This window comes from Oryctolagus cuniculus, chromosome 1, assembly GCF_051225735.1.
Source record: "Oryctolagus cuniculus isolate XC-2025 breed Fujian yellow rabbit chromosome 1, ASM5122573v1, whole genome shotgun sequence".
NCBI classification, from domain to species: domain Eukaryota; kingdom Metazoa; phylum Chordata; class Mammalia; order Lagomorpha; family Leporidae; genus Oryctolagus; species Oryctolagus cuniculus.
The window spans coordinates 45,637,721-45,650,875 of record NC_142867.1 but is presented as its reverse complement, the minus strand read 5'-3'; the positions used below and the strand labels follow the sequence as shown (position 1 = coordinate 45,650,875).

At 38.0% G+C, this 13,155-nt stretch overlaps 1 protein-coding gene across 2 annotated transcripts in view; it reads left to right on the top strand.

Annotated features, from left to right (window-relative positions):
- The window catches only part of NELL1 (neural EGFL like 1), a 1,050,155-nt gene that overhangs the window by 95,946 nt on the left and 941,054 nt on the right, over positions 1 to 13,155 (top strand). The gene's annotated exons all lie outside the window — the stretch shown is intronic.

Genomic DNA, 13,155 nt, shown 5'->3' with positions numbered 1-13,155 from the left:
GGTGGTTTTAGGGTATTCAGAGTTGTAAATTTATCACCACAACTAAATGTAGAAATTTTCAAAATCTACACCCTTTCACTGTCACTACCAATCTTCCTGTTCCCTCGAAGTCTTAGGTGTCCACTAATGTACTTTATGTTTATGAATTTTTTATTTTTGTCATGTCATATAAATGGTATACTGTGTGGTTCTTTGTGACTGGATATTCTTGCTTAGAATTGTGTTTTCTTTTTATTTTACTTTTATTTAATGAATATAAATTTCCAAAGTACAGCTTATGGATTACAATGGCTCCCCCCCATAACTTCCCTCCCACCCGCAACCCTCCCCTCTCCCACACCCTCTCCCCTTCCATTTACATCAAGATTCATTTTCAATTATCTTTATATACAGAAGATCAATTTAGCATATATTAAGTAAAGATTTCAACAGTTTGCACCCACACAGAAACACAAAGTGAAAAATACTGTTTGAGTACTAGTTATAGCATTAAATCACAATGTACAGCACATTAAGGACAGAGATACTACATGAGGAGTAAGTGCACAGTGATTGCTGTTGTTGACTTAACAAATTGACACTCTTGTTTATGGCGTCAGTCATCACCCTAGGCTCTTGTCATGAGTTGCCAAGGCTATGGAAGCCTTTTGGGTTCGCCAACTCTGATCATATTTAGACAAGGTCATAGTCCAAGTGGAAGTTCTCTCCTCCCTTCAGAGAAAGGTACCTCCTTCTTTGATGGCCCCATTCTTTCCACTGGGATCTCACTCGCAGAGATCTTTCATTTAGGTCATTTTTTATTTTTGCCACAGTGTCTTGGCTTTCCATGCCTAAAATACTCTCATGGGCTTTTCAGCCAGATCCGAATGCCTTAAGTGCTGATTCTGAGGCCAGAGTGCTATTTAGGACATCTGCCATTCTATGAGTCTGCTGTGTATCCCGTTTTCCATGTTGGATCGTTCTCTCCCTTTTTGATTCTATCAGTTAGTATTAGCAGACACTAGTCTTGTTTATGTGATCCCTTTTACTCTTAGTCCTATCATTATGATCAATGGTGAACAGCAATTGATCACTGGGACTAGTGAGATGGCATTGGTCCATTCCACCTTGATGGGATTGAATTGGAATCCCCTGGCATGTTGCTAACTCTACCATTTGGGGCAAGTCTGACTGAGCATGTCCCAAATTGTACGTCCCCTCCCTCTCTTATTCCCACTCTTATATTTAACAGGGATCACTTTTCAGTTAAGTTTCAACACAAGAATAATTGTGTGTTAATTACAGAGTTCAACCAATAGTATTAAGTAGAACAAAAGAGTATTAAATTGTTCATCAACAGTCAGGACAAGGGCTGATCAAGTCACCGTTTCTCATAGTGTCCATTTATCTTCAACAGGTTTCCTTTTTGGTGCTCAGTTAGTTGTCATCGAACAGGGAGAACGTATGATATTTGTCCCTCTGAGACTGGCTTATTTTACTCAGCATGATGTTTCCCAGATTCCTCCATTTTGTTGCAAATGACTGGATTTCATTGTTTTTGACTGCTGTATAGTATTCTGTAGAGTATGTGTCCCATAATTTCTTTATCCAGTCTACTGTTGATGGGCATTTGGGTTGATTCCAGGTCTTAGCTATTGTGAATTGAGCTGCAATAAACATTAATGTGCAGACAGCTTTTTTGTTTGCAAATTTAATTTCCTTTGGGTAAATTCCAAGGAGTGGAATGGCTGGGTTGTATGGTAGGGTGATATTCAGGTTTCTGAGGAATCTCCGGACTGACGTCCACAGTGGCTTTACCAGTTTGCATTCCCACCAATGGTGGGTTAGTGTCCCTTGTTCCCCACATCCTCGCCAGCATCTGTTATTGGTAGATTTCTGAATGTGAGCCATTCTAACTGGGGTGAGGTGAAACCTCATTGACAGAATAGTGTTTTCAAGGTTCATTCTTATTGTAGCCTGTGTCAGTGGTTTTATTTATTTTCATTGTAGAATAATATTGTATTATTTGCGTATTACATATTTTACTTGTCCATTTCTCAGCCACTGGACATTTGAATTGTTGCTACTTTTTAGCTATCATGAGCAATGATGCTGTGAACATTCATCTACAGGTTTCTGTGTGGACATAATTTTTTTTCCACAGGTATATGCCTAGGGGTGGAATTGTTGGATCAGATGTCTTTATGCCAAATTGTTTGAGGAACCGCTAGACTGTTTTCCAAAGTGGCTGAGCTATTTTACATTCCCACCTGTGGTGTTTGACGGTTTCTGTCTCTCTATATCTTGTTAATATAAGTCGTTATCTTTCTTCTTGATCATGACATCCTAATGGGTGTGAAATGATATCTCATTGTGGTTCTGAGTTACTGACTGATTCCAAATGATGTTAAATATCTTTTCATATACTTATTGTCCATTTGTATGGCTTCATTGAAGGAGCATCTGCTCAGTTTACTTGTTCAATTCTATTTAGGTTATTGACCTTTTAAGGTGGATTTATTTATTTATTTATTTTTTTGACAGGCAGAGTGGACAGTGAGAGAGAGAGACAGAGAGAAAGGACTTCCTTTGCCATTGGTTCACCCTCCAATGGCCGCCATGGCTGGCGCGCTCCGGCCGGCGCACTGCACTGATCCAATGGCAGGAGCCAGGTGCTTCTCCTGGTCTCCCATGCGGGTGCAGGGCCCAAGCACTTGGGCCATCCTCCACTGCACTCCCTGGCCACAGCAGAGAGCTGGCCTGGAAGAGGGGCAACCAGGACAGAATCCGGCGCCCCAACCGGGAGTAGAACCCGGTGTGCCGGCGCTGCAAGGTGGAGGATTAGCCTAGTGAGCTGCGGCGCCGGCTCTTAAAGAGGATTTATAATAACTCTTTGTATTATTGATAGATGTCCCTTGTCAGATAGCTGGTTTACATGTTCCTGCTATTCAGTGGGTTGTCTTGCTTTCTTGGTGTCACTTGAAGCACAAATATTTTAAAATTTGGTGATGTGCAGTTCATCTACTTTTCTTATTATTTGTGTCTTTATACTTTTTACAAGTTTTTAATTTAATTATTTGAGAGAAACCAGAGAGCTCCCATCATGTGAGGTAAGGGTTCAACTTTATTTTGCATGTGGATATCCTGTTGTTCAAGTACCTTTTGTTGAAGGCTGTTTTCCTCCTGGTGAGTTTTCTTGGTTTAAGATCAATCAACTGTAAATCTGAAGTTATATTTCTGACATATTTCATTGATCTGTGTTTCTATGCTTGTATCAGTAGAGTTTTGATTGTTCTAGCTTTGTAGTAAGTTTTAAAACCTGGAAGTGTGAGTCCTCTGCCTTTCTTCTTCATTTCAATACTGTTTTGGTTTTTCCCGTTTTCTCATATTTCCATATGAATTTTAGGACTTGCTTGTCCATTTTTGTATCTGGATGTCTTTTATTTCATCCTCTTGCCTCATTATACTGGCTGCAACACCCAGTATAAAAGTAAATAGAAATGGTGAGAGCAGACGGTCTTATACTATTCCCAATTTTAGGAATAGGCTTTCTATTTTCTTCATGAGTTTGTTAGCTGTGCATTTTCAGAGATTCTCTTAACCAAGTTGAAGAAGTTCTCATTTTTTGGTAGATGTTCTTTATCAAGCTATGCAAGTCCCCTTCTATTCCCAGTTTGATCAATATTTTCATAAAGGTAACATTTGCTTATTGTATACTGTGTGCCAGCATTTAAACTTTTTGATGATCCCATTTAATTTGGTGCAAACTTTGAGGGCTAACCTGTGATTATAAAATAAATTGAAAGTATGTCAATGTAAAACTAAAAGAAAAACTGGGAAGAGGGAGACTGGGAGCATGGGAGGGAAGGGTAGGAAGTATCATTATGCTCTTAAATCTGTATATGAAATACACAAAATTTGCTCACCTTTTATAAATGCTAAAATTTTAAAAATTAAAAAAAAACTGAAAAAATTTCTTTTGAATTCCAATATTTACACCAGTTCTTTCTTTTTTTTTGTTTTATGATATTAGCTAGAATATCCATAACAGTACTGCATAATAAATAAACTAAAGGCCCTCATTAAAGCCAGGAAGAAGTCACTGACAATCTCTTCTTTCCTTTAATTTTAGTCTTTCTTTTATCTGGTAAACATAATGCCTAACTATAATTTCTAACATCTTTCTATCTTTGGTCATCATGTAAAGCTAATTTGATTCCTGATTTACTTAAAGACAAAATAAATCATGAATAGGTATAAAGTTTTATTAAGTTTCTTTTCTTTGCCTTTTGAGACAATTTTGTTTTCTTCTTTTTATCTATTTACATAATTGAGAATCCAAAATACTGTTACTCTTGAAATCCTTGAATAAACCTATGTTTTTTATTCTTTTTATTATTTAATAAATGTGAATTTACAAAGTGCAACTTTTGTATTGTTGTGGCTCCCCCCCAACCTCCCTCCCTCCCATGGCCCTCTCTTCTCCCACTTCTTCTCCCAACCCGCCCTTCATCCAGTTTCATTTTCAATTACCTTCATATACAGAAGATCAACTTAGTATATACTAAGCAAGGATTTCAACAGGCTGCCCTCACACAACCGCACAAGGTATAGGGTATTGTTTGACTAGTAGTGTTTATAAACCTATGTTAATTCACATTTTATTTAGTTTTTCACCGTTAAATAATAAAAATAGCAATATTAAAATACTAGTAGTAATAATAGTAATAGTAGCAGTAATTTACATTATTTTTGATCACAGATAAATGCCAGGCATTGTTTTAAACATCTTATACTAAACTCATTAAACATTTTCTCTTAGCAAAGTGAGATAGAGTACAAACATTAACTGATAGAATTAAATGTATTTGCTGTCTGTAAAATATTTTTTTGAGGTATAGATACTTTTGCAATAACTAGATCTAGATAATTTACATATCTATTACTTCAGATAGTTATCAGTTCTTCAGTGATAATATATCCACTCTCTTGTCATCTTTCTTTTCTTTCTTTCTTTCTTTCTTTCTTTCTTTCTTTCTTTCTTTCTTTCTTTCTTTCTTTCTTTCTTTCTTTCTTTCTTTCTTTTTTGACAGGCAGAGTGGACAGTGAGAGAGAGAGACAGAGAGAAAGGACTTCCTTTTTGCAGTTGGTTCACCCTCCAATGGCTGCCGCGGCCGGCGCGCTGGGGCCAGCGCACCATGCTGATCTGATAGCAGGAGCCAGGTACTTCTCTTGGTCTCCCATGGAGTGCAGGGCCCGAGTACTTGGGCCATCCTCCACTGCACTCCCGGGCCACAGCAGAGAGCTGGCCTGGAAGAGGGGCAACCGGGACAGAATCCGGCGCCCCGACCGGGAGTAGAACCCGGTGTGCCGGCGCCACAAGGCGGAGGATTAGCCTAGTGACCCGCGGCACCGGCATATCTCTTGTCATTTTTCAAGAATACAGTGTATATATATATATATATATATATATTTTTTTTTTTTTTACAGCCAGACCGAATTTATTCAGAGAAAGTAAATTCATAGAGGTAGGTGACCAACTGCCCATGTGCACATTGATGGAACACGTGGCAGAAGACCAAGAATACAGTATATTGTTAATGAGAGTCACCATGTTCTACAATAGATCTCTTGAAATTATTCCTGTTGCCCACCTGAAATTGTGTGTTCTTTCATGGAACTCTCCCCAACCTACTCCGCCCCCTGCCTCAGTCCCTGCTGGCCATCATTCTCCTACCTACTTTTATAATATCAACTTTTGTAGATTCCACATATGAATGAGATTATGCACTATTTGTCTTCCTGTGCCTGGCTTATTTCATTAAATATAATGTTTCATCCATGATGTTGCAAATGATAGAATTTCCTTCTTTATTATGAATAGTATTCCATTGTGTATATATACTATATTTTCTTTGTCTGTTCATCCACTGGTGGATACTTAGGTTGATTTCATTATTGCTATAATTTGGATTTGGTTTGTTCCCTCCACAGTTTATGTTGCCATTTGGTTCCCAATGTAACAGTGTTGAAAGGTGGTGCACCTTTGACAGGTGATTGGTCATTAGAGAAGGATTATATCTTTCTTGATGGACTGGATTATTTACTGCGAGAGCACCTGTTATTAAGCAATACTTCATCTCTTCCACAATAACCATTCCTCCTTCCGCTTTCTCCCACAAGTTGAAGCAGCATGAGGCCCTTGCTGGTGTCATGCTCTTGTACTTCCCAGTTTGCAGAAGACTGAGTCACAATAAACCTGCTTAAAGGACCCAGCCACAGGTATTCTGATAAAGCAACCGAAAATAGACTAAGATGCATATCTTGCTTATTGTGAATCATGCTACAAGAAATGTGATAGCACAGATATCTCTTCAGCATATTAATTTCCTTTGATTGTATACTCAGTAGTGAGATTTCTGGATTGTGTGCTATTTCTATTTTCTATTTTCAGTTTTGTGAGGAACCCCGTACTGTTTTCTGTAAAGGTTGTACTAAATTTGCATTCCCACTGACAATGAGTGAGAGATCACTTTTTTGCATCCTTGCTAACTCTTGTTATCTTTTATCTTACTGATAATAGCCATTCTAACAGATATATGGTGATATCTTATTGTAGTTTTAATGTGAACTTGTGTTGATTAATCATGGTGAGCACTTCCTCCCTTATCTGGTGACCATTTGTATGTCTATTAAAAATGTCTGTTCAGGTCCTATTAATTTTTCAATCAGGTTATTTGCTTTCTTGTTACTGGGTTGTTTGAGTTCCTTATGTATTTTAGATATTAACCTCTCCAGATATATAGGTTACAGATACTTTCTCATAGTTTGTAGACGGTCTCTTTACTCTGTTGATTGCTTCATATGTTGTGTAGAAACATTTTAATTTGATGCAATTGCATTTGTAATTTTTGCTTTTGTTGCCTGTGCTTTTGATATTATATCCAAAATCTGTTTCCCAGATCATTGTTATGGAGATTTCCTCCTATTTTTCTCCTGTGTTTTCATAGTTTTGTGTCTTACATGTAAGGCCTTCATCCACTCTGAGTTAATTCTTATGTATTATGTGTGAGAGAGTCTAATTTCATTCGTCTGCATGTGGATATCCAGTTTTCCCAACAATGTTGAAAAAGACTGTCATTTCCCCATTGTTTTTTCTTAATGCCTTGATCAACAATAAGTTGGTAAAATACATGGATTTATTTCTAGGTTTTATATTCTGTTCCAGTCTATGTGTGTTTTTTATGCTAGTACCAGAGTGTTTTGATTATTACAGATATGCAGTATATTTTGAAGTCAGCTCTTTGTTCTTTTTATTCACAATTGCTTTGGTTATTCATGGTCTTTTGTTGTTCTACATAAATTTTAGGATTGCTTTTCTATTTCTGTGAAGAGTGTAATTAGTATTTTGAGAGGCGTTGCATTGAATCTGTAGATTGCTTTGTGTATTATGAATATTTTAACAATGTTAAATTTTCCAATTCATAGACATGGTGTATCTTTCCATTTATTTGTGTTGTATGGCATTTCTTTTATCAATGTTCTGTGATTCACAGTATAGGGAGATTTCATTTTTTTGTTTAAATTTATATATATATATATACACATATATATATATATATATATTTGGTAGCTGTTGTAAATAGTATTTACTTGATTTCTTTTTTAGAAAATTCACGTTCAGGAAAGAGAATCACTACTGATTTTTGTATGTTTATTTTTTATCCTATAACCTTACTAAATTTTTTATTGGTTCTGTTTTGGTAGAGTCTTCAGGGTTTCTATACATAAGATTATGTCCTCCACAAATAATTTGGGTGCCTTTTATTTCTTTCTCTTGCCTAACTGCTCTGGGTAGGTCCTACCATATTGAATAGAAGTGACAAGAGTGGGTATCTTTCTCTTTCTCTGGTCTTAGAGTAAAAGATTCCAGCTTTTTTCTGTTGGGGATGGTATTTGCTGTGAATTTGTAATATGCGGTGATTATCCTGAAAATTTTATATCCTAATTGGCTTGAAAATATAGTATCTCTTCCATAAATATTTCTTACAGAATTATCCTGAAAATACACATAAATGTAATTATATTTAATTGTTAGATATAAATGTAAGAAGAAAAGCACAGAAAATGCTTTAGAAAATACTTGAATTGAAAAGTACAGAAAATATTTGGGATAATAGCTTGTTTTTGAGACGGTTGGAAAAGCTTTAATTATCAAAAATGTTCATTTAAACTTATTTTATGGCTTAGTTCTGTTTAATTACTTTTATGTTCTTTGGATCAGTTTAAGTCTTTTAAAAATTATTTGGGGATTGGATTAAGATGGCGGAGTAGGGAAGGACCTTACCATTCTAGTCTAGGGGAAGAGAGTTTAAAAAAAGTGGAGAGAGTGCAGTCTCAGGGAAGAGTTAGGGAGAAAACAGCAGAAGAAATACAATGCAAATTAGAGGGAAACAGTAGACCTATGTGGAAGGTGTGGACATGCAAAAATCAGGACCCCAGCAGCAGAGAGCCTCTGCACCAGCTTGGAGAGAGGTGAAACCAGACTGTAGCAGCCCAAGCCACTGGCAATAAAGCTGCAAGAAAAACCTGGAGGGAATATGGCTTGGAGCCCTGTGGGGTGTAGTATAGCTGCCAACCTGCAGGAGAAAAAACAAGGCCTGGGGCACATTTCTCTCTCCCTGATCATCCTGCAACAGCATCCTATAACAAGCCAATAAAGAGCAGGTGCCATTTTGGACATACGTAACAGCTGTATCAGCTTTTGTCCACACTCAGCAACCAGCCAAACAGAGACCCCTGAGTCTGGCAGGGAGAACTGATAGGGGGTTTGGTGCTTGTGACTGTGGGATGCTTATATGCCAGGATTGTGAAAACACTGAGACTGTGGAGCTTTCAAAGCAGTTAGGCTGTATGGGAAGGTTCGGTATGGCTGGGACTTTGGCCAGTCACTGTGGGAGACGCCACATACTCAGGGCTCCCTGGTTCCCTGGTGAGGGACATTGCTGAGGAATCTACTTACACCAAGGACTGCACAGACCCTTTGTGTGGTACTTGTGGAAGTGTGGAAGAATATTATACCCACTGGGGCTAGCACTCAGGCACTGGACTCCTTGGAGAAGAGAAAATGAGCTAAGTCTATGACAACAAAACAGAACAGAAAACCTTCACCCTTGAGCACTGAACAGAGCTCCCTGGCCACACCCACCATACACCTCTAGGTATTCCCAGAAAGTAGACAAGCCACTAATCCACAGAGACATAGTCCAAAGATCAAAGCCACCAAAGCAAAAAAACAAAGAAGAAACCATAGAGTATCTCCACAAATGCAAAATAATAAATGCACCAATTCAAGAAAAAAGAATAAGGAACATGATGCCCCCAAAAGAATACAATAGTTTAATACTAGATTATGAAGATGAAGAGTTTGAAGAAATGCCAGAAATGGAATTCAAAAAATTGATCATAGGATTACTTAGAAGTAATCAGAAGCAAATGTACAAATTAATGAAATCTGTATATGACATGAAGGAAAATTTCTCCATGAAATTTAGATCTTAAAGAGAAAGCAAAATGAAATTATGGAAATGAAGAATTCAGTAGAACAAATAAAAATGCAGTAGGAAGCCTTAACAACATAATTGATGAAGCAGAGGAAAGAATATCCAAGTTAGAAACAAAGCGCAGAAAACTAAAAAGCACTGTTGGGAATCTACAGGATACTATCAAACGACCCAACATATGGATTCTAGGAGTTCCTGAAACCATGGAAAGAGAGAAAGGATTAGAAGGTCTTTTTAGTGAAGTAATAACAGAAAAGTTGCCTAATTTGGAGAAAGAAAGGGACATCCAAGTACAGGGAGCACATAGAACTCCTAATAGACATGATCAGAAAAGATCTTCATCATGATACATTTTAGTAAAACTTTCCATAGTAAAACATAAAGAAAAGATTCTAAAATGTGCATGGGAGAAACACTAGATTACTTTCAGAGGATCTCCGATTAGACTAACAGTGTACTTCTCATTAGAAACCCTACAGGCTAGGGGAGAATGGTGAGATATATTCCAAGTCTTAAAAGAAAAAAAAAAACTATCACTGCAGAATACTTTATCCTGCAAAGCTCCCATTTATGAATGAAGGTGAAATAAAGACCTTCCATAACAAAGAGAAATTGAAAGTTTGTCACTACCCAACCAGCCTTGTAAGAGATGCTTCGGGATGTGCTGCACACAGAAACACAGAAATATGGTCATCACCATGAAAGATGGTAAAAGAAGAAAATTTCCCAGTAAAAGTACAAAGGAAATCAAAATTAAAAATAGGGATATGTACGGAAAAATGGCAGAGCAAAGTTGCTACTTATCAATAGTTACTTTGAATGTAAATGGCCTCAGCTCTCCAGTTAAAAGACACAGACTGGCTGAATGGATTTAAACAAAAAAAAAAAAAACAAAACCCATCTGTTTGCTGCCTACAAGAAACACATCTCACCAACAAAGATGAATGCAGACTGAAAGTAAAAGGATGGAAAAAGGTATTCCATGCCAACAGAAATCTAAAAAGCTGGTATAGCCATCTTAATATCAGGCAAATAGACTTTAACATAAAAACTGTTAAAAGAGACAAAGAAGGGCACTATGTAATGATTAAGGGATCAATTCAACAGAAAGATATAACTATTATAAATCTATATGCACCTAATTACAGTGAACCTGGCTATTTAAAGAAATGCTAAGGGATCTGAAAGGAGACATAGACTCCAATACAATAGTAATGGAGGACTTAAATACTCATATTCAACAATGAACAGATCAACCAGACAGAAAATCAGCAAGGACACAGAACAGTTAATTGACACTGTAGACCAAAAGGACCTAACAGATGTCTATAGAACTTTACATCCTTCAGTTGCAGAATAAACAGTCTTCTCACTAGTGCATGGAGCTTCACTAGGATTGACCACATGCTAGACCATAAAGCAAGTCTCAGCAAATTCAAAAAAATCAAAATCATACCAGGCATCTTCTCAGACCACAATGAAATGAAGCTGGAAATCAGCAACTGAGGAATCTCTAGAACATGTGTAAACACATGGAGACTGAACAACATGCTCCTGAATGAACAGTGGGTCATTGATGAAATCCAAAGATAAATCAAAAAAATTACTGCAAAAAAATGAAGATGATAATATAGCATATCAAAATTATGGGAAACAGCAAAAACAGAGTCAAGAGTAAAGTTTATAGTAATTCATGTCTACATCAAGAAATTGGAAAAACACCAAATAAATGAGCTATCAGTGCATCTCAAGGATCTAGAAAAACAACAGCAAGCCAAACCCAAAACTAATAAGGGAAAGGAAATAATTAAAATTAGAGAAGAAGTTTCTGTACTGCAAAAGAAACAGGAAAGTGAAGAGGCAACAAACAGAATGAGAAAAAATATTTGCAAACTATGCAACAGATAAAGAGTTAATAACCAGAGTCTACAAAGAGATCAAGAAACTTCACAACATCAAAATGAACAATCCACTTAAGAGATGGGCCAAGGACCTCAATAAACATTTTTCAAAAGAGGAAATCCAAATGGCCAACAGGCACATGAAAACATGTTCAGGAATCACTAGCAATATGGGAAATGCAAATCAAAACCACAGTGAGGTTAACCTCACCCCATTTAGAATGGCTCACATACGGAAATCTACCAATAACAGATGCTGAGGAGGATGTGGGGAAAAGGGGACACTAACCCACTGTTGGTGGGAATGCAAACTGGTCAAGCCACTATGGACGTCAGTCTGGAGATTCCTCAGAAACCTGAATATCACCCTACCATACAACCCAGCCATCCCACTCCTTGGAATTTACCCAAAGGAAATTAAATTGGCAAACAAAAAAGCATTCTGCACCTTATTTTTATTTATATATTTATTTATTTTGACAGGCAGAGTGGACAGTGAGAGAGAGAGACAAAGAGAAAGGTCTTCCTTTTTTCCGTTGGTTCACCCCCCAATGGCCGCTGTGGCTGGCGTGCTGTGGCTGGTGCACCACGCTGATCCGAAGCCAGGATCCAGGTGCCTCTCCTGGTCTCCCATGCAGGTGCAGGGCCCAAGCACTTGGGCCTTCCTCCACTGCACTCCCGGGCCACAGCAGAGAGCTGGACTAGAAGAGAAGCAACCAGGACAGAATGAGGTGCCCCAACCGGGACTAGAAACCCAGGGTGCTGGCGCCACAGGCAGTGGATTAACCTAGTGAGCCATGGCACCAACCTGTTCTGCACCTTAATGTTTATTGCAGCTCAATTCACAATAGCTAACACCTGGAATCAACCCAAATGCCCATCAACAGTAGACTGGATAAAGAAATTATGGGATATGTATTCTATAGAATACTATACAGCAGTCAAAAACAATGAAATCCAGTCATTTGCAACAAAATGGAGGAATCTGGAAAACATCATGCTCAGTGAAATAAGCCAGTCTGAGAGGGACAAATATCATAGGTTCTCCCTGATTGGTGACAACTAACTGAGCACAAAAAAGGAAACCTGTTGAAGATAAACGGACACTATGAGAAACGGTGACTTGATCAGCCCTTGCCCTGACTGTTGATGAACAATTTAATACTTTATCACTTTTAGCATTTTTTTTGTTCTACTTAATACTATTGGTTGAACTCTGTAATTAATACACAATTATTCTCTTTTTTAAGATTATTTATTTATTTATTTAACAGGTAAAGTTACAGACAGTGAGAGGGAGAGTCAGAGAGAAAGGTCTTCCTTCCATTGGTTCACCCCCTAAATGGCCGCTACGGCCGGAGCTACACTGATCCGAAGCCAGGAACCAGGTGCTTCTTCCTGGTCTCCCACATGGGTGCAGGTGCCCTATCACTTGGGCCATCCTCCACTGCCTTCCTGGGCCACAGCAGAGAGCTGGACTAGAAGAGGAGCAACCGGGGCTAGAACCCGGTGCCCATATGGGATTCCGGTGCCACAGGCAGAAGATTAGCCAGTGAGACAGGGCACTGGCCCCACAATTATTTTTACGTGTTGAAACTTAACGGAAAAGTGATCCCTGTTAAACATAAGAGTGGGAATAAGAGAGGGAAGAGATGTACAATTTGGGACATGCTCAGTCAGACTTGCTCCAAATGGTAGAGTTAGCAACATGC